Source organism: Poeciliopsis prolifica, unplaced genomic scaffold (genome assembly GCF_027474105.1).
Source record: "Poeciliopsis prolifica strain line A6 unplaced genomic scaffold, Auburn_PproV2 SCAFFOLD040, whole genome shotgun sequence".
Classification (NCBI taxonomy): Eukaryota; Metazoa; Chordata; class Actinopteri; order Cyprinodontiformes; family Poeciliidae; genus Poeciliopsis; species Poeciliopsis prolifica.
The window spans coordinates 3,650,720-3,676,907 of record NW_026562415.1 but is presented as its reverse complement, the minus strand read 5'-3'; the positions used below and the strand labels follow the sequence as shown (position 1 = coordinate 3,676,907).

The following is a 26,188-nucleotide window of genomic DNA, read 5'->3' as shown; positions in this document are numbered from 1 at the left end:
TGCTAAAGCCTACATCTAAAAAGCAGATGTAGAGAGAGGCAGAAATGATATTCTGGCCTTCCTCCAAGAGGTTCGTTCTTACAGTCAGCCTGCAAGACAGAAAAAGGATCAGTCATGGTGGCAGACGGCCTACATTCAAGGACTCTGGTTCAGCCGGTCATTGACGTCAGTCTGTGACGTCACAGTTCTATTTGCATACAATATTTTAATGTAGGCCCTTTATGGGTGACCAGACGTCCCCGATTTCCGGGGAAAGTCCCAGTTTTATGTGACCTGTCCCAGGTTGAAGCCGTCCCCGGAAAAGTTACCGAGTTGCATTTTATGAATGAGGAAAAAAAAAAAGTTCCCTATTGATCGTTATTACGGTGGCCGGAAACTTCAGTGCCCCTTTTCCACCGGATCGGCAGGGAGTTGTAAAAAGCGTGTTGCGCGCAACAACAGCACTTACGGTAGCTGCTCACTACTGTTAACGTTACAGAGAAGAAGACGAGCATCGCAGCCAACCAATAAACCAAGAAAAGCAGCGCGCGCTGCCAGAAATGACAACAAGCTGGAAAAAGAGAGCTCGAGTTTTCACCAGCTGACCTGATTCGGTACGTGTGAAACACCGTGTTTTGTTTGAACTGGGCTAATCTTCGCCGTCATAAAGATTTGGATCAGTAAAATAAAGCTAAGCTTTTATTAACAAACACATCAAGACGACAAACAGCTACAGAATTAGCCAGAGTGAGAGAAATAGCAACAGCGTGATAAATCATCGCAAAGGAAGAATGTTTTGGAATTAACTGGTCATCATCGGGTCGTGTTTTCCAAGTGTGAAGCAGTGCATAAGTGTTCCAACAGAGGGTGCTGTTGTTTTCTGTAATTGATGGCACTACCGCAATTCTGACATGTTTGTCCTGCCGGGGACACCGTAGTGCGGGGATTTTTGCGCGAGCTCTTGAATTCCTTACGGTGTGTTTACCGCCTGTAGCAGCGGCTCTGCTAGCCCGGTGTAAAATATACATTAATATACTAAGCTATTTCTGTTTGTTCAGTTTGCCAACCAAGTACAAATTACATTTGTGTCCTGGTGATGTTTGGTTATTTTGAAAAAAGAAAACGATTGAATGCTGACGGTGTGTTTACTGCCTGTAAGGTGGACGAAATAAACGCGCCAAAGTCTCCCCACAACGAATCGCCTTGTGTCTGATTCCTCTCCTGCACGGAACACAACAAACACAACGCAGAGTCCATTGGGTGTCATTCACCAGCTGCAGGTTTAAAGATGTTCGATATGACTTTATACATAGAAAGTTTCTCACAATAAACGGAATCACTCAATGACAAGAAAACTGAACATGAATTGAAACTGATGAGGATGGAGAGATTATCTCTACTGTTGGTTTAATCCTATTTATTTATTGCTCAATAAATAAATCTTGAGTTTGTCATTTATGACAAACTCAAGAGAATCATGATATGAATGGTTACTAAGAAAGAGTCCAGACCAACCAAGTCCAGAAAGTAAAGGTGAACTCCAAGGTCAAGGTGGGCTTCATGTGACATGACCAAGGAGGAAAGCAAATAAGTAAAAAGTGAGGCTGGAATTTACCACAGAGACCTTTGACAGAAGAGACAAAAGGTCCATCAGCTCTAACTACCATCATTTTAATTGAGCCAGAATCTATATCAGGTACTAGAACCATTACTACTGTGTGGAGAGAACGCTCCTGCTTAATAAATATGTAAACCATAACTGTCCGAGTTTCTTCATTTGAAACATCATATGAAACATCCGGTGACGTCATTTGAGATGTCTTGAAAGGAATTTTGACTCGTCAGCATTGAAGATATCTTGAATTACTTTTCTTACTAGCCACAATGTAAATAGAGATATCTTAATTTATCGTTTCGGACAGTGAAAATGTATTTTGAGATAAACAGAATGTAATTATGGATTGTCAAAAGAGCCGAATTTATGTTACAATGGCCTGCCATACACTAGAATTCAATGAATGAATTCCTGTATGCCAAACTGAACTTCATTTCAGTGAAGTGCAGTAAGACCAACTGAGATATAGATTAGAGCTATACCTAGAAATATTTCTCCTAAACGATGCTGTGATGTAGAGAAGAAGGTTAAGTCTATTTGCAGATGCCGATAGTAAATAGATTGTCATACTAGCAATAAGCATTTCCCTGTTACAATGTTCTTCTGTCACAGGGAAAATAATGTATGTATGATGGCAAAAATCTAATTCAAACCCCGAATCACACGCCACAGATTGACGTCATGACCGTCTGAACCAATGTGTTTGAATGGAGGCTCGAATCCCTTTTCTGTCTTGCAGCTTTGTATGAACAAACCAGGCAGGAAGGCTAGATTATCATTCTGCCTTTACCCCTCTACATCTAACCCTCCATCTTTCTAGATGTAGGTTATATCATAGACTGAAGATGAGGGTTCATTGACCAGTCCAGCCACAAGAGATGAAAAAGAAAAGTATTAGTCCCCGTGCTTTTTTTGTAAAGACATAGTCTTTACAAAAAAGCTACGAGGTGTGACCTTGCCACTCGAGGGGCCTTTCTTAAAAAAAAAAAGAGGCCACGTCCTAATACTTCTCTTTTTCATAGCTTGTGGCTGGACTTGTCAACGAACCCTCTTCTTTAGTCTATGCTAAAGCCTACATCTAAAAAGCAGATGTAGAGAGAGGCAGAAATGATATTCTGGCCTTCCTCCAAGAGGTTCGTTCTTACAGTCAGCCTGCAAGACAGAAAAAGGATCAGTCATGGTGGCAGACGGCCTACATTCAGGACTCTGGTTCAGCCGGTCATTGACGTCAGTCTGTGACGTCACAGTTCTATTTGCATACAATATTTTAATGTAGCCTTTATGGGTGACCAGACGTCCCCGATTTCCGGGGAAAGTCCCAGTTTTATGTGACCTGTCCCAGGTTGAAGCCGTCCCCGGAAAAGTTACCGAGTTTAGCATTTTATGAATGAGGAAAAAAAAAAAGTTCCCTATTGATCGTTATTACGGTGGCCGGAAACTTCAGTGCCCCTTTTCCACCGGATCGGCAGGGAGTTGTAAAAGCGTGTTGCGCGCAACAACAGCACTTACGGTAGCTGCTCACTACTGTTAACGTTACAGAGAAGACGAGCATCGCAGCCAACCAATAAAAACCAAGAAAAGCAGCGCGCGCTGCCAGAAATGACAACAAGCTGGAAAAAGAGAGCTCGAGTTTTCACCAGCTGACCTGATTCGGACGTGTGAAACACCGTGTTTTGTTTGAACTGGGCTAATCTTCGCCGTCATAAAAGATTTGGATCAGTAAAATAAAGCTAAGCTTTTATTAACAAACACATCAAGACGACAAACAGCTACAGAATTAACCAGAGTGAGAGAAATAGCAACAGCGTGATAAATCATCGCAAAGGAAGAATGTTTTGGAATTAACTGGTCATCATCGGGTCGTGTTTTCCAAGTGTGAAGCAGTGCATAAGTGTTCCACAAGAGGTGCTGTTGTTTTCTGTAATTGATGGCACTACCGCAATTCTGACATGTTTGTCCTGCCGGGACACCGTAGTGCGGGATTTTTGCGCGAGCTCTTGAATTCCTTACGGTGTGTTTACCGCCTGTAGCAGCGGCTCTGCTAGCCCGGTGTAAAATATACATTAATATACTAAGCTATTTCTGTTTGTTCAGTTTGCCAACCAAGTACAAATTACATTTGTGTCCTGGTGATGTTTGGTTATTTTGTAAAAAGAAAACGATTGAATGCTGACGGTGTGTTTACTGCCTGTAAGGTGGACGAAATAAACGCGCCAAAGTCTCCCCAACGAATCGCCTTGTGTCTGATTCCTTTCCTGCACGGAACACAAACAAACAACGCAGAGTCCATTGGGTGTCATTCACCAGCTGCAGGTTTAAAGATGTTCGATATGACTTTATACATAGAAAGTTTCTCACAATAAACGGAATCACTCAATGACAAGAAACTGACATGAATTGAAACTGATGAGGATGGAGAGATTATCTCTACTGTTGGTTTAATCCTATTTATTTATTGCTCAATAAATAAATCTTGAGTTTGTCATTTATGACAAATTCAAGAGAATCATGATATGAATGGTTACTAAGAAAGAGTCCAGACCAACCAAGTCCAGAAAGTAAAGGTGAACTCCAAGGTCAAGGTGGGCTTCATGTGACATGACCAAGGAGGAAAGCAAATAAGTAAAGTGAGGCTGGAATTTACCACAGAGACCTTTGGACAGAAGAGACAAAAGGTCCATCAGCTCTAACTACCATCATTTTAATTGAGCCAGAATCTATATCAGGTACTAGAACCATTACTACTGTGTGGAGAGAAACGCTCCTGCTTAATAAATATGTAAACCATAACTGTCCGAGTTTCTTCATTTGAAACATCATATGAAACATCCGGTGACGTCATTTGAGATGTCTTGAAAGGAATTTTGACTCGTCAGCATTGAAGATATCTTGAATTACTTTTCTTACTAGCCACAATGTAAATAGAGATATCTTAATTTATCGTTTCGGACAGTGAAAATGTATTTTGAGATAAACAGAATGTAATTATGGATTGTCAAAAGAGCCGAATTTATGTTACAATGGCCTGCCATACACTAGAATTCAAATGAATGAATTCCTGTATGCCAAACTGAACTTCATTTCAGTGAAGTGCAGTAAGACCAACTGAGATATAGATGTAGAGCTATACCTAGAAATATTTCTCCTAAACGATGCTGTGATGTAGAGAAGAAGGTTAAGTCTATTTGCAGATGCCAGATAGTAAATAGATTGTCATACTAGCAATAAGCATTTCCCTGTTACAATGTTCTTCTGTCACAGGGAAAATAATGTATGTATGATGGCAAAAATCTAATTCAAACCCCGAATCACACGCCACAGATTGACGTCATGACCGTCTGAACCAATGTGTTTGAATGGAGGCTCGAATCCCTTTTCTGTCTTGCAGGCTTTGTATGAACAAACCAGGCAGGAAGGCTAGATTATCATTTCTGCCTTACCCCTCTACATCTAACCCTCCATCTTTCTAGATGTAGGTTATCATAGACTGAAGATGAAGGTTCATTGACAAGTCCAGCCACAAGAGATGAAAAAGAAAAGTATTAGTCCCCGTGCTTTTTGTAAAGACATAGTCTTTACAAAAAAGCTACGAGGTGTGACCTTGCCACTCGAGGGGCCTTTTTTTAAAAAAAAAAAGAGGCCACGTCCCTAATACTTCTCTTTTCATAGCTTGTGGCTGGACTTGTCAACGAACCCTCTTCTTTAGTCTATGCTAAAGCCTACATCTAAAAAGCAGATGTAGAGAGAGGCAGAAATGATATCTGGCCTTCCTCCAAGAGGTTCGTTCTTACAGTCCTGCAAGACAGAAAAAGGATCATTCATGGTGGCAGACGGCCTACATTCAAGGACTCTGGTTCAGCCGGTCATTGACGTCAGTCTGTGACGTCACAGTTTCTATTTGCATACAATATTTTAATGTAGGCCCTTTATGGGTGACCAGACGTCCCCGATTTCCGGGGAAAGTCCCAGTTTATGTGACCTGTCCCAGGTTGAAGCCGTCCCCGGAAAAGTTACCGAGTTTAGCATTTTATGAATGAGGAAAAAAAAAAAAGTTCCCTATTGATCGTTATTACGGTGGCCGGAAACTTCAGTGCCCCTTTTCCACCGGATCGGCAGGGAGTTGTAAAAAGCGTGTTGCGCGCAACAACAGCACTTACGGTAGCTGCTCACTACTGTTAACGTTACAGAGAAGAAGACGAGCATCGCAGCCAACCAATAAAAACCAAGAAAAGCAGCGCGCGCTGCCAGAAATGACAACAAGCTGGAAAAAGAGAGCTCGAGTTTTCACCAGCTGACCTGATTCGGTACGTGTGAAACACCGTGTTTTGTTTGAACTGGGCTAATCTTCGCCGTCATAAAGATTTGGATCAGTAAAATAAAGCTAAGCTTTTATTAACAAACACATCAAGACGACAAACAGCTACAGAATTAGCCAGAGTGAGAGAAATAGCAACAGCGTGATAAATCATCGCAAAGGAAGAATGTTTTTGGAATTAACTGGTCATCATCGGGTCGTGTTTTCCAAGTGTGAAGCAGTGCATAAGTGTTCCAACAGAGGGTGCTGTTGTTTTCTGTAATTGATGGCACTACCGCAATTCTGACATGTTTGTCCTGCCGGGGACACCGTAGTGCGGGGATTTTTGCGCGAGCTCTTGAATTCCTTACGGTGTGTTTTACCGCCTGTAGCAGCGGCTCTGCTAGCCCGGTGTAAAATATACATTAATATACTAAGCTATTTCTGTTTTTTCAGTTTGCCAACCAAGTACAAATTACATTTGTGTCCTGGTGATGTTTGGTTATTTTGAAAAAAGAAAACGATTGATGCTGACGGTGTGTTTACTGCCTGTAAGGTGGACGAAATAAACGCGCCAAAGTCTCCCCACAACGAATCGCCTTGTGTCTGATTCCTTTCCTGCACGGAACACAACAAACACACGCAGAGTCCATTGGGTGTCATTCACCAGCTGCAGGTTTAAAGATGTTCGATATGACTTTATACATAGAAAGTTTCTCACAATAAACGGAATCACTCAATGACAAGAAAACTGAACATGAATTGAAACTGATGAGGATGGAGAGATTATCTCTACTGTTGGTTTAATCCTATTTATTTATTGCTCAATAAATAATCTTGAGTTTGTCATTTATGACAAACTCAAGAGAATCATGATATGAATGGTTACTAAGAAAGAGTCCAGACCAACCAAGTCCAGAAAGTAAAGGTGAACTCCAAGGTCAAAGTGGGCTTCATGTGACATGACCAAGGAGGAAAGCAAATAAGTAAAAAGTGAGGCTGGAATTTACCACAGAGACCTTTGGACAGAAGAGACAAAAGGTCCATCAGCTCTAACTACCATCATTTTAATTGAGCCAGAATCTATATCAGGTACTAGAACCATTACTACTGTGTGGAGAGAACGCTCCTGCTTAATAAATATGTAAACCATAACTGTCCGAGTTTCTTCATTTGAAACATCATATGAAACATCCGGTGACGTCATTTGAGATGTCTTGAAAGGAATTTTGACTCGTCAGCATTGAAGATATCTTGAATTACTTTTCTTACTAGCCACAATGTAATAGAGATATCTTAATTTATCGTTTCGGACAGTGAAAATGTATTTTGAGATAAACAGAATGTAATTATGGATTGTCAAAAGAGCCGAATTTATGTTACAATGGCCTGCCATACACTAGAATTCAAATGAATGAATTCCTGTATGCCAAACTGAACTTCATTTCAGTGAAGTGCAGTAAGACCAACTGAGATATAGATGTAGAGCTATACCTAGAAATATTTCTCCTAAACGATGCTGTGATGCAGAGAAGAAGGTTAAGTCTATTTGCAGATGCCAGATAGTAAATAGATTGTCATACTAGCAATAAGCATTTCCCTGTTACAATGTTCTTCTGTCACAGGGAAAATAATGTATGTATGATGGCAAAAATCTAATTCAAACCCCGAATCACACGCCACAGATTGACGTCATGACCGTCTGAACCAATGTGTTTGAATGGAGGCTCGAATCCCTTTTCTGTCTTGCAGGCTTTGTATGAACAAACCAGGCAGGAAGGCTAGATTATCATTTCTGCCTTTACCCCTCTACATCTAACCCTCCATCTTTCTAGATGTAGGTTATATCATAGACTGAAGATGAGGGTTCATTGACAAGTCCAGCCACAAGAGATGAAAAAGAAAAGTATTAGTCCCCGTGCTTTTTTGTAAAGACATAGTCTTTACAAAAAAGCTACGAGGTGTGACCTTGCCACTCGAGGGGCCTTTCTTAAAAAAAAAAGAGGCCACGTCCCTAATACTTCTCTTTTTCATAGCTTGTGGCTGGACTTGTCAACGAACCCTCTTCTTTAGTCTATGCTAAAGCCTACATCTAAAAAGCAGATGTAGAGAGAGGCAGAAATGATATTCTGGCCTTCCTCCAAGAGGTTCGTTCTTACAGTCAGCCTGCAAGACAGAAAAAAGGATCAGTCATGGTGGCAGACGGCCTACATTCAAGGACTCTGGTTCAGCCGGTCATTGACGTCAGTCTGTGACGTCACAGTTCTATTTGCATACAATATTTTAATGTAAGCCATTTATGGGTGACCAGACGTCCCCGATTTCCGGGGAAAGTCCCAGTTTTATGTGACCTGTCCCAGGTTGAAGCCGTCCCCGGAAAAGTTACCGAGTTTAGCATTTTATGAATGAGGGAAGAAAAAAAAAAGTTCCCTATTGATCGTTATTACGGTGGCCGGAAACTTCAGTGCCCCTTTTCCACCGGATCGGCAGGGAGTTGTAAAAAGCGTGTTGCGCGCAACAACAGCACTTACGGTAGCTGCTCACTACTGTTAACGTTACAGAGAAGACGAGCATCGCAGCCAACCAATAAAAACCAAGAAAAGCAGCGCGCGCTGCCAGAAATGACAACAAGCTGGAAAAAGAGAGCTCGAGTTTTCACCAGCTGACCTGATTCGGTACGTGTGAAACACCGTGTTTTGTTTGAACTGGGCTAATCTTCGCCGTCATAAAGATTTGGATCAGTAAAATAAAGCTAAGCTTTTATTAACAAACACATCAAGACGACAAACAGCTACAGAATTAACCAGAGTGAGAGAAATAGCAACAGCGTGATAAATCATCGCAAAGGAAGAATGTTTTGGAATTAACTGGTCATCATCGGGTCGTGTTTTCCAAGTGTGAAGCAGTGCATAAGTGTTCCAACAGAGGGTGCTGTTGTTTTCTGTAATTGATGGCACTACCGCAATTCTGACATGTTTGTCCTGCCGGGGACACCGTAGTGCGGGGATTTTTGCGCGAGCTCTTGAATTCCTTACGGTGTGTTTACCGCCTGTAGCAGCGGCTCTGCTAGCCCGGTGTAAAATATACATTAATATACTAAGCTATTTCTGTTTGTTCAGTTTGCCAACCAAGTACAAATTACATTTGTGTCCTGGTGATGTTTGGTTATTTTGTAAAAAGAAAACGATTGAATGCTGACGGTGTGTTTACTGCCTGTAAGGTGGACGAAATAAACGCGCCAAAGTCTCCCCACAACGAATCGCCTTGTGTCTGATTCCTCTCCTGCACGGAACACAACAAACACAACGCAGAGTCCATTGGGTGTCATTCACCAGCTGCAGGTTTAAAGATGTTCGATATGACTTTATACATAGAAAGTTTCTCACAATAAACGGAATCACTCAATGACAAGAAAACTGAACATGAATTGAAACTGATGAGGATGGAGAGATTATCTCTACTGTTGGTTTAATCCTATTTATTTATTGCTCAATAAATAAATCTTGAGTTTGTCATTTATGACAAATTCAAGAGAATCATGATATGAATGGTTACTAAGAAAGAGTCCAGACCAACCAAGTCCAGAAAGTAAAGGTGAACTCCAAGGTCAAAGTGGGCTTCATGTGACATGACCAAGGAGGAAAGCAAATAAGTAAAAAGTGAGGCTGGAATTTACCACAGAGACCTTTGGACAGAAGAGACAAAAGGTCCATCAGCTCTAACTACCATCATTTTAATTGAGCCAGAATCTATATCAGGTACTAGAACCATTACTACTGTGTGGAGAGAACGCTCCTGCTTAATAAATATGTAAACCATAACTGTCCGAGTTTCTTCATTTGAAACATCATATGAAACATCCGGTGACGTCATTTGAGATGTCTTGAAAGGAATTTTGACTCGTCAGCATTGAAGATATCTTGAATTACTTTTCTTACTAGCCACAATGTAAATAGAGATATCTTAATTTATCGTTTCGGACAGTGAAAATGTATTTTGAGATAAACAGAATGTAATTATGGATTGTCAAAAGAGCCGAATTTATGTTACAATGGCCTGCCATACACTAGAATTCAAATGAATGAATTCCTGTATGCCAAACTGAACTTCATTTCAGTGAAGTGCAGTAAGACCAACTGAGATATAGATGTAGAGCTATACCTAGAAATATTTCTCCTAAACGATGCTGTGATGTAGAGAAGAAGGTTAAGTCTATTTGCAGATGCCAGATAGTAAATAGATTGTCATACTAGCAATAAGCATTTCCCTGTTACAATGTTCTTCTGTCACAGGGAAAATAATGTATGTATGATGGCAAAAATCTAATTCAAACCCCGAATCACACGCCACAGATTGACGTCATGACCGTCTGAACCAATGTGTTTGAATGGAGGCTCGAATCCCTTTTCTGTCTTGCAGGCTTTGTATGAACAAACCAGGCAGGAAGGCTAGATTATCATTTCTGCCTTTACCCCTCTACATCTAACCCTCCATCTTTCTAGATGTAGGTTATATCATAGACTGAAGATGAGGTTCATTGACAAGTCCAGCCACAAGAGATGAAAAACAAAAGTATTAGTCCCCGTGCTTTTTTGTAAAGACATAGTCTTTACAAAAAAGCTACTAGGTGTGACCTTGCCACTCGAGGGGCCTTTTTTAAAAAAAAAAAGAGGCCACGTCCCTAATACTTCTCTTTTTCATAGCTTGTGGCTGGACTTGTCAACGAACCCTCTTCTTTAGTCTATGCTAAAGCCTACATCTAAAAAGCAGATGTAGAGAGAGGCAGAAATGATATTCTGGCCTTCCTCCAAGAGGTTCGTTCTTACAGTCAGCCTGCAAGACAGAAAAAGGATCAGTCATGGTGGCAGACGGCCTACATTCAAGGACTCTGGTTCAGCCGGTCATTGACGTCAGTCTGTGACGTCACAGTTCTATTTGCATACAATATTTTTAATGTAGGCCCTTTATGGGTGACCAGACGTCCCCGATTTCCGGGGAAAGTCCCAGTTTTATGTGACCTGTCCCAGGTTGAAGCCGTCCCCGGAAAAGTTACCGAGTTTAGCATTTTATGAATGAGGAAAAAAAAAAAAAGTTCCCTATTGATCGTTATTACGGTGGCCGGAAACTTCAGTGCCCCTTTTCCACCGGATCGGCAGGGAGTTGTAAAAAGCGTGTTGCGCGCAACAACAGCACTTACGGTAGCTGCTCACTACTGTTAACGTTACAGAGAAGAAGACGAGCATCGCAGCCAACCAATAAAAACCAAGAAAAGCAGCGCGCGCTGCCAGAAATGACAACAAGCTGGAAAAAGAGAGCTCGAGTTTTCACCAGCTGACCTGATTCGGTACGTGTGAAACACCGTGTTTTGTTTGAACTGGGCTAATCTTCGCCGTCATAAAGATTTGGATCAGTAAAATAAAGCTAAGCTTTTATTAACAAACACATCAAGACGACAAACAGCTACAGAATTAGCCAGAGTGAGAGAAATAGCAACAGCGTGATAAATCATCGCAAAGGAAGAATGTTTTGGAATTAACTGGTCATCATCGGGTCGTGTTTTTCCAAGTGTGAAGCAGTGCATAAGTGTTCCAACAGAGGGTGCTGTTGTTTTCTGTAATTGATGGCACTACCGCAATTCTGACATGTTTGTCCTGCCGGGGACACCGTAGTGCGGGGATTTTTGCGCGAGCTCTTGAATTCCTTACGGTGTGTTTACCGCCTGTAGCAGCGGCTCTGCTAGCCCGGTGTAAAATATACATTAATATACTAAGCTATTTCTGTTTGTTCAGTTTGCCAACCAAGTACAAATTACATTTGTGTCCTGGTGATGTTTGGTTATTTTGAAAAAAGAAAACGATTGAATGCTGACGGTGTGTTTACTGCCTGTAAGGTGGACGAAATAAACGCGCCAAAGTCTCCCACAACGAATCGCCTTGTGTCTGATTCCTTTCCTGCACGGAACACAACAAACACAACGCAGAGTCCATTGGGTGTCATTCACCAGCTGCAGGTTTAAAGATGTTCGATATGACTTTATACATAGAAAGTTTCTCACAATAAACGGAATCACTCAATGACAAGAAAACTGAACATGAATTGAAACTGATGAGGATGGAGAGATTATCTCTACTGTTGGTTTAATCCTATTTATTTATTGCTCAATAAATAAATCTTGAGTTTGTCATTTATGACAAACTCAAGAGAATCATGATATGAATGGTTACTAAGAAAGAGTCCAGACCAACCAAGTCCAGAAAGTAAAGGTGAACTCCAAGGTCAAGGTGGGCTTCATGTGACATGACCAAGGAGGAAAGCAAATAAGTAAAAAGAGGCTGGAATTTACCACAGAGACCTTTGGACAGAAGAGACAAAAGGTCCATCAGCTCTAACTACCATCATTTTAATTGAGCCAGAATCTATATCAGGTACTAGAACCATTACTACTGTGTGGAGAGAACGCTCCTGCTTAATAAATATGTAAACCATAACTGTCCGAGTTTCTTCATTTGAAACATCATATGAAACATCCGGTGACGTCATTTGAGATGTCTTGAAAGGAATTTTGACTCGTCAGCATTGAAGATATCTTGAATTACTTTTCTTACTAGCCACAATGTAAATAGAGATATCTTAATTTATCGTTTCGGACAGTGAAAATGTATTTTGAGATAAACAGAATGTAATTATGGATTGTCAAAAGAGCCGAATTTATGTTACAATGGCCTGCCATACACTAGAATTCAAATGAATGAATTCCTGTATGCCAAACTGAACTTCATTTCAGTGAAGTGCAGTAAGACCAACTGAGATATAGATGTAGAGCTATACCTAGAAATATTTCTCCTAAACGATGCTGTGATGCAGAGAAGAAGGTTAAGTCTATTTGCAGATGCCAGATAGTAAATAGATTGTCATACTAGCAATAAGCATTTCCCTGTTACAATGTTCTTCTGTCACAGGGAAAATAATGTATGTATGATGGCAAAAATCTAATTCAAACCCCGAATCACACGCCACAGATTGACGTCATGACCGTCTGAACCAATGTGTTTGAATGGAGGCTCGAATCCCTTTTCTGTCTTGCAGGCTTTGTATGAACAAACCAGGCAGGAAGGCTAGATTATCATTTCTGCCTTTACCCCTCTACATCTAACCCTCCATCTTTCTAGATGTAGGTTATATCATAGACTGAAGATGAGGGTTCATTGACAAGTCCAGCCACAAGAGATGAAAAAGAAAAGTATTAGTCCCCGTGCTTTTTTGTAAAGACATAGTCTTTACAAAAAAGCTACGAGGTGTGACCTTGCCACTCGAGGGGCCTTTCTTAAAAAAAAAGAGGCCACGTCCCTAATACTTCTCTTTTTCATAGCTTGTGGCTGGACTTGTCAACGAACCCTCTTCTTTAGTCTATGCTAAAGCCTATCTAAAAAGCAGATGTAGAGAGAGGCAGAAATGATATTCTGGCCTTCCTCCAAGAGGTTCGTTTCTTACAGTCAGCCTGCAAGACAGAAAAAGGATCAGTCATGGTGGCAGACGGCCTACATTCAAGGACTCTGGTTCAGCCGGTCATTGACGTCAGTCTGTGACGTCACAGTTCTATTTGCATACAATATTTTAATGTAAGCCATTTATGGGTGACCAGACGTCCCCGATTTCCGGGGAAAGTCCCAGTTTTATGTGACCTGTCCCAGGTTGAAGCCGTCCCCGGAAAAGTTACCGAGTTTAGCATTTTATGAATGAGGGAAAAAAAAAAGTTTCCCTATTGATCGTTATTACGGTGGCCGGAAACTTCAGTGCCCCTTTTCCACCGGATCGGCAGGGAGTTGTAAAAAGCGTGTTGCGCGCAACAACAGCACTTACGGTAGCTGCTCACTACTGTTAACGTTACAGAGAAGACGAGCATCGCAGCCAACCAATAAAAACCAAGAAAAGCAGCGCGCGCTGCCAGAAATGACAACAAGCTGGAAAAAGAGAGCTCGAGTTTTCACCAGCTGACCTGATTCGGTACGTGTGAAACACCGTGTTTTGTTTGAACTGGGCTAATCTTCGCCGTCATAAAGATTTGGATCAGTAAAATAAAGCTAAGCTTTTATTAACAAACACATCAAGACGACAAACAGCTACAGAATTAACCAGAGTGAGAGAAATAGCAACAGCGTGATAAATCATCGCAAAGGAAGAATGTTTTGGAATTAACTGGTCATCATCGGGTCGTGTTTTCCAAGTGTAAAGCAGTGCATAAGTGTTCCAACAGAGGGTGCTGTTGTTTTCTGTAATTGATGGCACTACCGCAATTCTGACATGTTTGTCCTGCCGGGGACACCGTAGTGCGGGGATTTTTGCGCGAGCTCTTGAATTCCTTACGGTGTGTTTACCGCCTGTAGCAGCGGCTCTGCTAGCCCGGTGTAAAATATACATTAATATACTAAGCTATTTCTGTTTGTTCAGTTTGCCAACCAAGTACAAATTACATTTGTGTCCTGGTGATGTTTGGTTATTTTGAAAAAAGAAAACGATTGAATGCTGACGGTGTGTTTACTGCCTGTAAGGTGGACGAAATAAACGCGCCCAATTTCTTTTCTCTCTTGCGGATGTTTGTGAGAACGAACCAGTGAGAGGCAGGCGAGATTATCATTTCTGCCTTTACCTCCCTCTACATCTGCCCCTCCATCTTTTTAGATGTGGGTGCTATCATAGACTGTAGAGAGGGTTCGTTGACAAGTCCAGCCACATGAGACGAAAAAGAAAGTATTAGTGCCTTGGCCCTTTTTTTTAGAGACTTAGTCTTTAAAAAAAGAAGTGGTTTGAGTTTGCCACTCGAGGGGCCTCTTTTTTTTGAAGACTACGTCTTTAAGAAAAGAGGCCATGGCACTACTACTTTTCTTTTTTGTCTCATGTGGCTGGACTTGTCAACAAACCCTCTCTACAGTCTATGCTAGAACCCACATCTAAAAAGATAGATGTAGAAAGAGGTAAAGGCAGAAATGATAATCTAGCCAGCCTCTAACTGGTTCCTTCTTACATCCTGCAAGACAGAGAAGGGATTAGTGTTAATTTTAACTCTTAGTACATTAGTTAGACATTTAACCCTGAGTAACACTCACTTTTATTAGACATTCAGTAGAAACTTACTTTGTCAATGATGGCACTGAATACCAGGTGGCCTGTTCTGTACTTTAATATCCAGAAATCTGGATGTGTTAAAAAGAAAATCTACTATATCTTATTACATGAACTGCATGCAATACTTTTTCCACCTTGCACTTTGAATAATTATACAAACTGTATTGAAGAAAAATGTGTTAAACATACTGTTATTTGTATTATTATGTATGCCCAACCTTTTGATAAGCTATCTTTGAATGAAAGCGACATGTAAAACATGAAAGTACGTTATTCCACGTTGAAAAATGTTTTCTAATTATGGGTCATGTTTTGAAATAAATGCATCTTATAAGATCATTGCCTTTTATTCCAGAGATTTTTTCAAAGTTCCAAATAATAATATGTCCACCTCTTTAGTAATAGATTCGATTAGTAATAATCTTAGATAGAGCTCTTATGAAATTGTAGAAGTGCTGTGTTAGTGACAGCACTCACTAACACAGATTCACATTCAGATACTGGATGTGAATCTGTTTGTCTGCAGTCAGGGAATACCATTATCAGATTTAACCGTACAAGAGGTTAAACTTGTTTTTTTTTAATCACTGACCATATTGCTTATGTTGCAGGTCCCGGGTGTCAGGACTACTGTAACAGTAATGATACAACCTGGAGGACAAACAAACAGGAGTCAGCAATGACGGTCATAGCGCTGTCTTTAGTGTCCAGATTGCATTTTTTATTGAACACACAAAACTTCCATATTACACAATATTAATGTTTTACACTGCCACTGGTCCACCTCCATCACAGGCAACAATGAACTTCAGACATCACGTCCCCCCAGATGAAGACAACCATGACACGAACCCCAGACAGGACAAATTAACACGAAGCTTCACTGCATTCTAACTGAATATCATTCAAACAAAGCAAAATAAATCTTCTCAAAAATGTAGACGTTATAATATAACGGCCCAATATGGAAACGTTAGCAAATAACGGTCCTACATTGAGACGTTGAGAAATAACGGTCCTGAGTGAGCCTGCAAACTGCTAACGTTACCCTCGCCTGATGAAGCTGGCAAAACGGTGCACAGAAACCGAGACTCAATTATATATTTAGGTCAATCAGTATGCAGACACCTTACAGAGTAGTTTCGGTGGGGTATTTTCACCAGATACTGACCTGGAGGACAAACAAACAGGAGTCAGCAATGACGACCGTAGCGCTGCCTTTAGTGTCCAGATTGCGTTTGGGGCAAACCGGAAGTCCATCCCAAAGCCAACCTGGAAGCGACTGCAACGGGTACCGGGTTCTGGACCCGTCAGCAGCAGCTGATAAAGCTGAAACACAGCATATGAGTGAGAACACGGGAGACGCAGTCTGTGTTCCTCCAATTTCTCTCAGCTCATATTTATTGAAAAAACCAGCTTATTTAACTCTCAATACAGCCCAATTTACAGTTCAGTAGTTGACTGTATATAGAATCTACGGAGACATAGCCCATCTTTGACATCACATTGACTTTCATAAAACCAGAAATAATCTCATCTCATCATATCTTCTCACATTTTCTTTCAGGTAACAGGTACCTTCCATTAACTGCACTTTATATGCATCTTTAATCACATAGTTACATATTTCAGAGGCGTGTATTTTACAGTTATTGTCAACTGGCATAACTATCTTTGGAATTTGAACTACTTAACTTAAATAAATGCATTAGATCATTGTTTAGAACACAAATACGGAGCTTGATAACGGTATTCATAATTTAGTAGTTGCAACCAAGTAACCAGCAATTATCCGCCGCTACAGTGTGCTAACCAACTGTTAGCAGTTGTGCTACTCTAACCGTTACTAGCTCCGAAATCACAACAAAACTCTTCCACTCGCTTTTACATATTGACGAACTTTCCTAAACATATTTAGAACAGTACCAAACAATAAAAAATACTTTTTTAACATTAACTTGAGGCTTGTTCTTACCTCAAACACAGCATATTAATGAGAACACGGGAGACGCAGTTTGTGTTCCTCCAATTTCTCTCAGTTTATGAAAAACCGCAGAGCAACAGGTAGCTCAGTCTCCCTGCGCCCCCTACTGGTGAAACACCATAAATGCACCCATTGTCATTAACCCGTTAATAAATTTGCAAATAAAAATTTCCTTGTGCAAGTAAATCACTTATTTATTAGTATGGAATATGTTCACATTTCTAAATTAATTTCTTAAAATAACAGCAAAACATAATGGTGTGAATATTTTCCTTGAAATGTAAAAGTTTTACATTTTCTTTCCAAAATAACATCATAAAATATGATTAAACAGAAGAGACATTTGTTTTTTAAGGAAAGGTGAATAATTTAATTTTGCAGCTATGCGAGCCAGATTTTATGCCAGTTTCAATCCACTTCAGCGACTCAAACCTTTTTGGTTTGAAATCATGGCAAAAACTGGAGACTAAAAGATTTAGACGTTTTTTTGTTTTAACGTCACAACAAACTGTGGCATGTCGAGGATATTAGCCTTTTTGTTTCAATAGCCCACAGTGTCAGCTAAGTTTTCTCTCACCCACCCCATATTAAATCCAACCCAGACAAACTCAGCTCAGTCGCATCAGTCCAGATTTCTCCGATGCAAATGTCGCAGTACAGAACATTCTGTCCACACTGCCGTGATTGGCTTTTGAGAGGCTGAAAGGCTTATTATATCGGCACGATCTTCTCTCTAGCCACACACACAAAGTAAAACTCATGCACACCACCTAGGGAAATGAGAAAAAGGTAAGAACTGATAAATGAAAAGCATAAAATGATGATGAAACTAAGAAACATAAAAAAAGGGGTAAGCCCTAATTTTTTTGGTCAGGGACTATAACTGCCAGACCAGCAGAAAGAGGAGGAAAATGAAAACAGACCAACTCAACTGTGTTGACACAAGTGGGTGAAAATAGAATGATAAGGAATTTGCTGCAGCAAGGTCAGAAAGATAGGAGAGATACTGATAGCAAGCTGATATTTACATAAAAATAAATATAAATCCCAAAAAAACTATAACTGGCTAATAAATAAGCAGTCCGAAATTATAATCCAAGCACCCTCCTTTAAAAGATTTTGTACGGATAAAGGAGAAAAGTCAAGACAGGGGCAGATTTAAATCCTCAGCCTGTGAAAATTCATTTTGTGCTGCATCCCACTGCGTCACTAGGATGCCTCCAACTGAAAAGATGGGTTTGTAACACAGACAGCGGGCCCCTTCTGTTGTTGAGGTGCGACTGCATGATTGTTCCACTCGACTGCAAGCTGTGGCAGACACATTTCTCCCGGGGAGACGGCAGCTGAGGCAGGGACGAACTGAACTGTTGCACCAGCAGGATACAGCTAAATAATTAGAAGAGGGAATCATTCAAGAGTTGCAAAGCTTCTCTTCTCAGTTTCTGTTCTGTGGCATTTTCACATGTTGACTACATCTATCGCTTTTCAATTCCAATTTACTTAGTGTCTCAGAAAAACCGCTTGAGACACAAAATGCAATAGGTCTTGCACTGCAATGCAACTTCCCAAACAAAACACACAAAGTTGCACGTAAGATTTAGGTCACATAAAAACAGGGTGGGTGAGCGAATTTGTATAAATAATTGTGTTTGTATTACATGGGTATATTTGAACTACATCGTCACCAGAAGGTGCACAACTGTCAAGAGCAGTGAGAACAGTGGAAGGTCTTGCAACCCGTAGCACCAGAAAGCTGCAAAGGACAGGTGGACCTAACCATGGAAGGCTACATCAGCTCCAGGTGGACAGACACAAAACCACTCCACAGGTCAGCCATAGCCATAGGTCAAAAGCAATAAAAACCTAGACTAAAGAGGAACAAGGTAAATGGAAGGGTGCAGTCCTCTTGACCCAGCCAAACAGTCATCTCTCGTTGTACAGCTCCAACTCAGGACCCAACAAGACACCCCAGCATCAAGAGGACCCCACTATGGCGGTCCACAGGAACACATAGACTACCCAATGGGAGCCCAATTCTCCAGGCATGGCCCAAGATCTACAGTGCATTAAAACTGAGCTGCAGGACAGCGCAAAGCATGGTGGAGGAAGGGGGAGATTGCAAAGTACCCCACCCCTCCCTGCAAGGCCCATCATCCCACATCCTAAAACCCTATTGGAAGGGTTGCATATGTTGTAGAGCAGGGGATGGGAACAATGGCACCAGTACAAGTCCCCTCAGGGGACCAGCTGCACAGTTGACCTGCCCATGCTCAAACCAGTACAGCAATGACCAAGAAGAATGATTTTCACTTTGTTGAGTTTTGAAAGAAATGTGTATTACACATTTTAGCATATACCTTTCATCAGAATTTTGTTTGCACTACCACTTTGAGAACTCTTCACTGTAATTTTACTACAGTGTTTGTCCCAGAGTCAGTTTATGAACCACTTGTTGTATAAGAGCTACTGTACTCGACCTTGACTGTTTTATGGGTCCAGCACAACCTGAATGTGTCTACATAGTTTTAAATATTCAAAGACTATTTAGTTGCATTGGTTTATAGTATTAGTAATTTATTTTTAGCATCCTACACAACTATCTGGTTTCCTGTTTTCCCATGATAATGTACTTGGTCAGGTTGTACCATGGCATCACCTGAAGGGATTTCAGATTGCAGGTGTTGCTGAATATGCCTTTCTAATGTTATCATATACACACATCCCAGCATGCCTTGCAGCAACCCTGCAGCCCTACATCAAATTGTAATGCAAGATATGCGGTATCGTGCGTCAGAGGACACAAAGTAATGTTTGACCCCAATTTTGATAGGAGGTTTTTAATCTAGTAAAATGGGAAAATGCTTCATAACACTGAGCATGCTGAGCTGGTGTTCAGTGCCTGCATGTTCATAGAGGTGACTTGGACGCTTTATGACCCTCTTCCTCACTCAGTTGTTTCTTTATATTTCATACAGTCTCAAGTGATTCATTCAAGGCAGTATTCCCATTCACTGCAGTCCATTGTCATTATTTTTCAGAAATTTGCGTAATTATGATGTCAGTGATACTGTGCCGATTATGCTTATGATTTTCTATTGGTCTGGTTGAATAGACTGAATATTACCAGACATGTTACCAGAGACTGGACTGTTATTTTTATCCACAAAGGGCAATTCAATGTCAGAGTAATGCAGTGCAAAGTAATGGAAATGATAAAAAAAATAAAAAAATACATATATATATATATATATAAAATAATCCACAGTTTCTTGGTTTCAGTGTTTACGCAAAATTTCAAAACAAAAATATGCAATATGATCTAATTACATTTGATTAAATCAGAAAAGCATTTTGTTGTGCTGCTTATAGCAGATAGATACGGGCAAGGTCTCTGCTTGAGTAGCTAGCCAGCATTCAGCTATAAAGCCAGCAAACTGGTAGATATCTTAATGATTTTTTTTAAACCTCTCACACACATGTTACCAGATGACATCTGAAAATATTTCAAAAAAGCTGAATTAGTTTTTATTAGTAAGGGAAAGGTGTTGCAGCTTTCTTTAAAAAGCTGATAGAAACTGTGATGTTTTTAACACGAAGAACAGCCAGAAATTAAATATTCTCTGAGTCCTCATATCACCTGGGGCTAGCCCTGTTTCTCAAAACCCAATATTTCCCCGCAGTGGAGAAATAAAAAAGGCAATTTAAATCTAAAAGAACATGGTTAAGTCAAATGAAAGCATATAAGAGAATAGTTTTCATCCACACAAGGGTTTTAGCACCAAATAATTCTGTATCGACTGCATAATACAATAGCTGAAGGTAAACTGCACACAAAGATCACAAACTGGGATGAGTGCTCTATAGAACATGCTGCTATATTCAAAATGGTTAAAGGCCACCAAGGTAATTACTGTCTCTGCCGATATTACACTGTGTATTTACCTGCATGTATGAAACTGCATATTAAATCATGTATCACTGTATTGCAGAAGTACTATTATTGTATCTTTCCAAACAAGTCATTGGACTTCAATATGACAAGTGACCTCTTTAACTGTCCAATACATGCATATGAGCGGGGATGACAGAATAATTTTTTCCGACAGCATGCATGGAGAAAGAGGACAGCACTACTGTATCTTCAACCGCCTCACACTTCTTCATTGCTCCCAGGCTAGTGTTTTCACACACACTCCTTCTGCCTCACACACACGGAGTACTAATGTCAACTGATATTTCACATTTTCCTTCTCAAAAATGTCAGTGCCTTGGACAAATCACATATACCTTTCTAGCTTTGCTGCTGTCTGTCTTCGTCCATCCCAACTTGATCTCCTGACATTTCACATGCTTGGGGTCATAGGTCAAACTGGAGGTATGTCACAAAAGGTGCATGAGGCTGGGTTAAGTCAAGTATTCAATGCATGACGTTTATAACCAAACCACCCAGGTTTGCACTAATAAGGTGAAAGTTGTGATGGGGAATCTTTGTTTTCCATTCTTAAGTGTTGTTAATTCAGATGTAATTGTGCAAACTGTGAGATTCAATATGCTTCACTGTAGTTAAACAAAAATGATTAAAATTTGATCAGCCAAATGCTTTGATCATCTGATATAGTTTCTCTATAACCCACTTGTCCTTTACTCCCCCCCTAGACTCTTCTTTTTGCTCAATTTTATAAAAATACATTAATTGTCTCATCTTCTATTTTGGCTGAATTTCACGAGGTTCTCCTCCTCTCTCTCGCCTACAGATTACTGTAATCCACACAAACCCCCATCACCTATACACACTTTAAAAACACTAACCTGTAGTCACACCCACATGTTAGTCTAATCTCCTGCTCATACCTGCCAGCGTCTTGCCAAAAATGGATCAGGGAATGAGGGACATTTTTTATTTCCTCAGTGGCAGCGCAATAAATCACACACACACACACACACATACACACACCCCAGTCTTGGCAAGTCAAATGGTTATCCATTTTTAATGACACATGGACAGCTTGACCTAGTATCGCTAGGCTCTGTGTGGGGTGTGTGTGGGAAGTGTTTCGTAGCAGTAAGAGGAGAGACACGAGCGAGAAAGGATGCCTGGTCCTCCAAGCAGTAAGCCACAGATGAGTCATTTCAGCCATGTGATCAAACACTCAAATAAAATCAGTCAAATGCATGGCACAAAAAACAAGGTGTCAGATTTAATAAACCTAGTTTCACATCAACATATCTTTAAGTTTTGAGCCAAACAGCAAGGAGCTTTAAACATCTTGAGGTTGATGTGGCTCTTTAAAAAAGACATTAATTAATCCTGGCTCTGATTTGCACACAACTTTTCACAATGTAATGTAGGCATTTCTCCTCAAAAGCACCTTTTCCATTATATTTTAAAGTTGTTTTGTTTTTTAAGAAAAAAACAAAGTACATTTACCTGCATAGATTTATAGTTGGCCTGTACAATCTCTACATTCAAACATTTTGTCACAGAACAAGAATATATTTGCCTGTCAGCACCTAGAAAGTCATATTAACACAAGAATTGTGTGCATGCGTGTTCCACAGAAAGAGATGACTCACTGTTGTCATGGGGAAAGAAGGATAGTGAGACTTGAAGGTTTTAGTCAGGCATGCAAAACACTCATTCAGGCAATCACAATTGATTTGAATCAGTACTGCAGGCTAATAAATAGACCCACAGCTCCTGTATGTTTCACCTTATGGCTTTAAAACATCCAACGTGTGCAAATTCAATCTAAAACTAAAGTAAAACCACAAAAGTTTCTAATTCAAACTCCCAACGATCATGAGATAATTAGCAGATTTTTGAGTGAGAATATGCTCCAAAATCAAACCAGAGGAAAACCTGATTTGACTCAGTAAGAAAATGTTAAAAAAAATTTAAACAAATTTATTCTTCTGGAAGAAGTTAAATAAACATCTTGAGCAATTAGGTAGCTTTCAATTTATTCTGATGCAATTTACTGGAAGAGAAAAAAGAAATTACCTCGACATAAAAAAGGCATAGCTTTTGACTTCTGCATTCAATTTCTGTTTTTAAAAATCATTGAAGTTGGTTTTGTAATTAATCCACTGTGAAAAGAAACGGCTGAAAGGATTCTTGAAACCTAAGATCAATGTGACCCCAATGCCTCTCACAAGTGTTTATGAACCTCTGACTGACATTTATTACACAAAGATCCTGTATAGTTGATCCAATAATAGAATGTCCATATTTTTCTGCCAGTTATGTCTTGTCATTTTCCTCACAGAAGGAGACAGATTGATGAGAACACACTGGGAGGCCACTGAGAGCGTGTTTGGCCATGTGACATGCTGTGGACATTGATTGTGAGTGGGAGAAGACAAAGAACCACAATGGCAGGAAAGAAAGAGGTCATTGTCAGCTGCTTTGATGTGAACACTGATACAGAGAAGGAGTGGCAGATGACAAAAGGAAGAAAGAGGACGTATAGAGAACCCCCATTGTTAAAAAAGATATATTTTTTTTGACATCTTATGAAAGCTTCCATTTTGTTGAATTTGAGCAAAGATCTGTGATTCATCATCACAAGTCTCCTAATAACAGATTTGAAAGGACCCCAATGTGTATGGATGTTGAGACAAAGCTTGGGAGTACAATGAAAGACATTGGCTTTCCTCCATCACAAAGTCCTCTTTGTACCAAACTGAGTAAAGTGTTTGTGGTAAGGAATAACTGAGGAAAAAACAAAAAAGGGATGGAGAGGTCCTCTAGTCACAATCATATCCCTACTGTCTGTGGTCAGCAGTGTGGGGCGGGTCTGTGTGGGGAAGTAAAGCTGCATGTGTGAATGAGCTGAAGGCTGAACGAATGAAAGGCTGATCCTGCTGTCGTCATTCATGTGCTGCAAGATTTAGCGTTGGTTCTTCAAAATTCAGCTCAGCTTTGAAATTGTCGATGCAGGTTTCAGATAAAACCTTCCAGCAGCAAAACTGAGCCTGTTCAATTCCCTGTCGTTTTCATTTTGAGGTGCGTAGGAACAGGGATTGTGCAATGAAAGGAACAATGTGTCCCGATTAAAATCTTGTGAAAATTTAACAGGAGACCAGTTGAAATTAAACATTATATGTCGAGTGTGAGGAGAATGCTGGAAGATTTGATGTTCTGTTCACCAGATTTTTTTAATCTTTTGCTTTAAAATGAAAGGAAACCTGTCATATTCCCTATAGTGAATACTCACCTGCTTAAAATGAAAATCCCAACATTGTTGCAATGAAATAAAGTGAGAGATAATAACTGAGGTCTTCCTAAATAGATCACATTTCATTCCAATACCAAATGTTATGGTAATCCATGTCACTGAAACTCCCAAATGCTTTATGTAAATGTGTGCAAATGTCTGTGCAAAGCCAAGTGTCATCTGTTTCGAATTGAATCAGTGGATGACAGTGTTTACCCTTGACAGACTCTGAATATCTGTACCAAATTTCTCCATAATTCCAAACTCTTGCATGGATCCATTGTGTATGAAGTCTGTCATTCTGCAAACCCTATGAACACACTGACAGATGGACATCAGAGTTTGGCTCGGCGAAAAAAGTGAATTTTCTACTTAATGCATGCAGCGTTTGTCTTTTATGAATGGAATATATTGGCACAGTTATGAAACAAGGGCGCTTTTTAAGCATGACAACACAAAGCACATAAAACGTGTCAATCACGGCTGATGTTTTGCGTACTTCAGAGGCCAAAATGTAGGTATACGTGTTCATGGTCGCTATGGAGGAGCTACAGAGATCCATAACTCAGGTGGGTGAAACTGTTGACAACTGTTGTTTGTTGTGCACCTTCAATTCTGGGCAATATGGAAGAGTGGCAAGAAGAAAGACATTTTTTGAAAAGACACCATAAGGAGTCCAGATAAGAGATAGCCACTTGGTAGACAGTACATTTGGAATACATTAAGGCTAAATATTTTTGGCCAACATGCACATGCATATCTGGTATGAAACTAAAACTACAGCTGAATGAATACAGGCAATCAAAATGAGAATATGTGGCAAATCAGAAAAATTAAAATAATTGTTTGTTTTTTTTAAATCACCAACCTTTTCTTCCAATTTTTAGATCTGGAAAAATCTGACCACACACCATACAGTCCGATCCCAAGACACCAGATCTGAAATACCAAAGGTTACAAAAGTTAAGAATGGCTTAAAACACTTAAGTCTTCACCTGAGCAAAATTGCAAAAGCTGTTTAGCATTTCTCATATCTGGCAGTGCAGGAGAAATGCCAATTACAGTTCTTTTGTAATCCACAGCTTGTAGATATTCAAGCAACGACATAGTGTTGCATCAGACAAGTCTTAACAGTATCATGTTCATATTAGTAATGAATTAATCAAACTAGACTGCTCATATGTTGCTCTCCATCTTAACCACAAAGTTTATAGTCTTTACAGGTTCTGTGACTATCTCTCAAGGCAAATCGGCGACATAACAGAGGTGGGTCAAGTTTAATCTTCACTGATTCAACTACCTTCAAGTAGTGTGTAAGTACTTTACCATGGTGCCGTTTGCTGGTCATCAAAGCAGCAACAAATATAACAAAGGAATGATTCAAATATCATACAACACATTAGTAAAGTTATTATGGCACATTTTACACATGAACCACCAGCAGAACCAATTAAGAAAGTTGTGATTATAACACTGTTCCATTCAGTGATTATGTGTGTGTGTGTGTGTGTGTGTGTGTGTGTGTGTGTGTGTGTGTGTGTGTTGCAGTATGCATGCATTAACAGCCAAAATGGTGGCTTTAATCTGTTTCCATCAAAGTTACAAAAAATAGGAATGTAGTAAAAGCAACTTTCTGTATCCTTCAGTGCAAATTCACACTCTGCTGATACTGTTTCTTAAGGTGGAGAAAGAAAAGTGCTATTTCTACAGTCAAGTGGGCAAACTTGAACAAAAGTGCAGTGTGTGGTGGTTCAGGGGTGCGATTGGTGGGGGTCCAAATCGACAAATCTACCCTGCGTCAGAAGGCAAGCAAACACACCTACACACTCAAGCATGTGCACACCAAAAACAAAGACAGCGAGGAGAAACAGAACAGTCTGTGAATCAAAGTTGGTGTTGTTCACTCTGCTACAAAAGACAACTGAAAACAGGAAGGAAGTCAGGAATGCATTCGGTTAGAGCTTGGACCCCTGACA

The 26,188-nt window shown here is 40.2% G+C and overlaps 1 long non-coding RNA gene across 1 annotated transcript in view; it reads right to left on the bottom strand.

Annotated features, from left to right (window-relative positions):
* Positions 1–15,727, bottom strand: part of LOC129375513 (uncharacterized) — an 83,125-nt gene extending 67,398 nt beyond the window's left edge. Inside the window, exon 1 of the long non-coding RNA XR_008607639.1 lies at positions 15,663–15,727. This is a non-coding gene — a long non-coding RNA (uncharacterized LOC129375513). The remainder of the gene's footprint in view (positions 1–15,662) is intronic.
* Between the last annotated feature and the right edge of the window lie 10,461 nt (positions 15,728–26,188).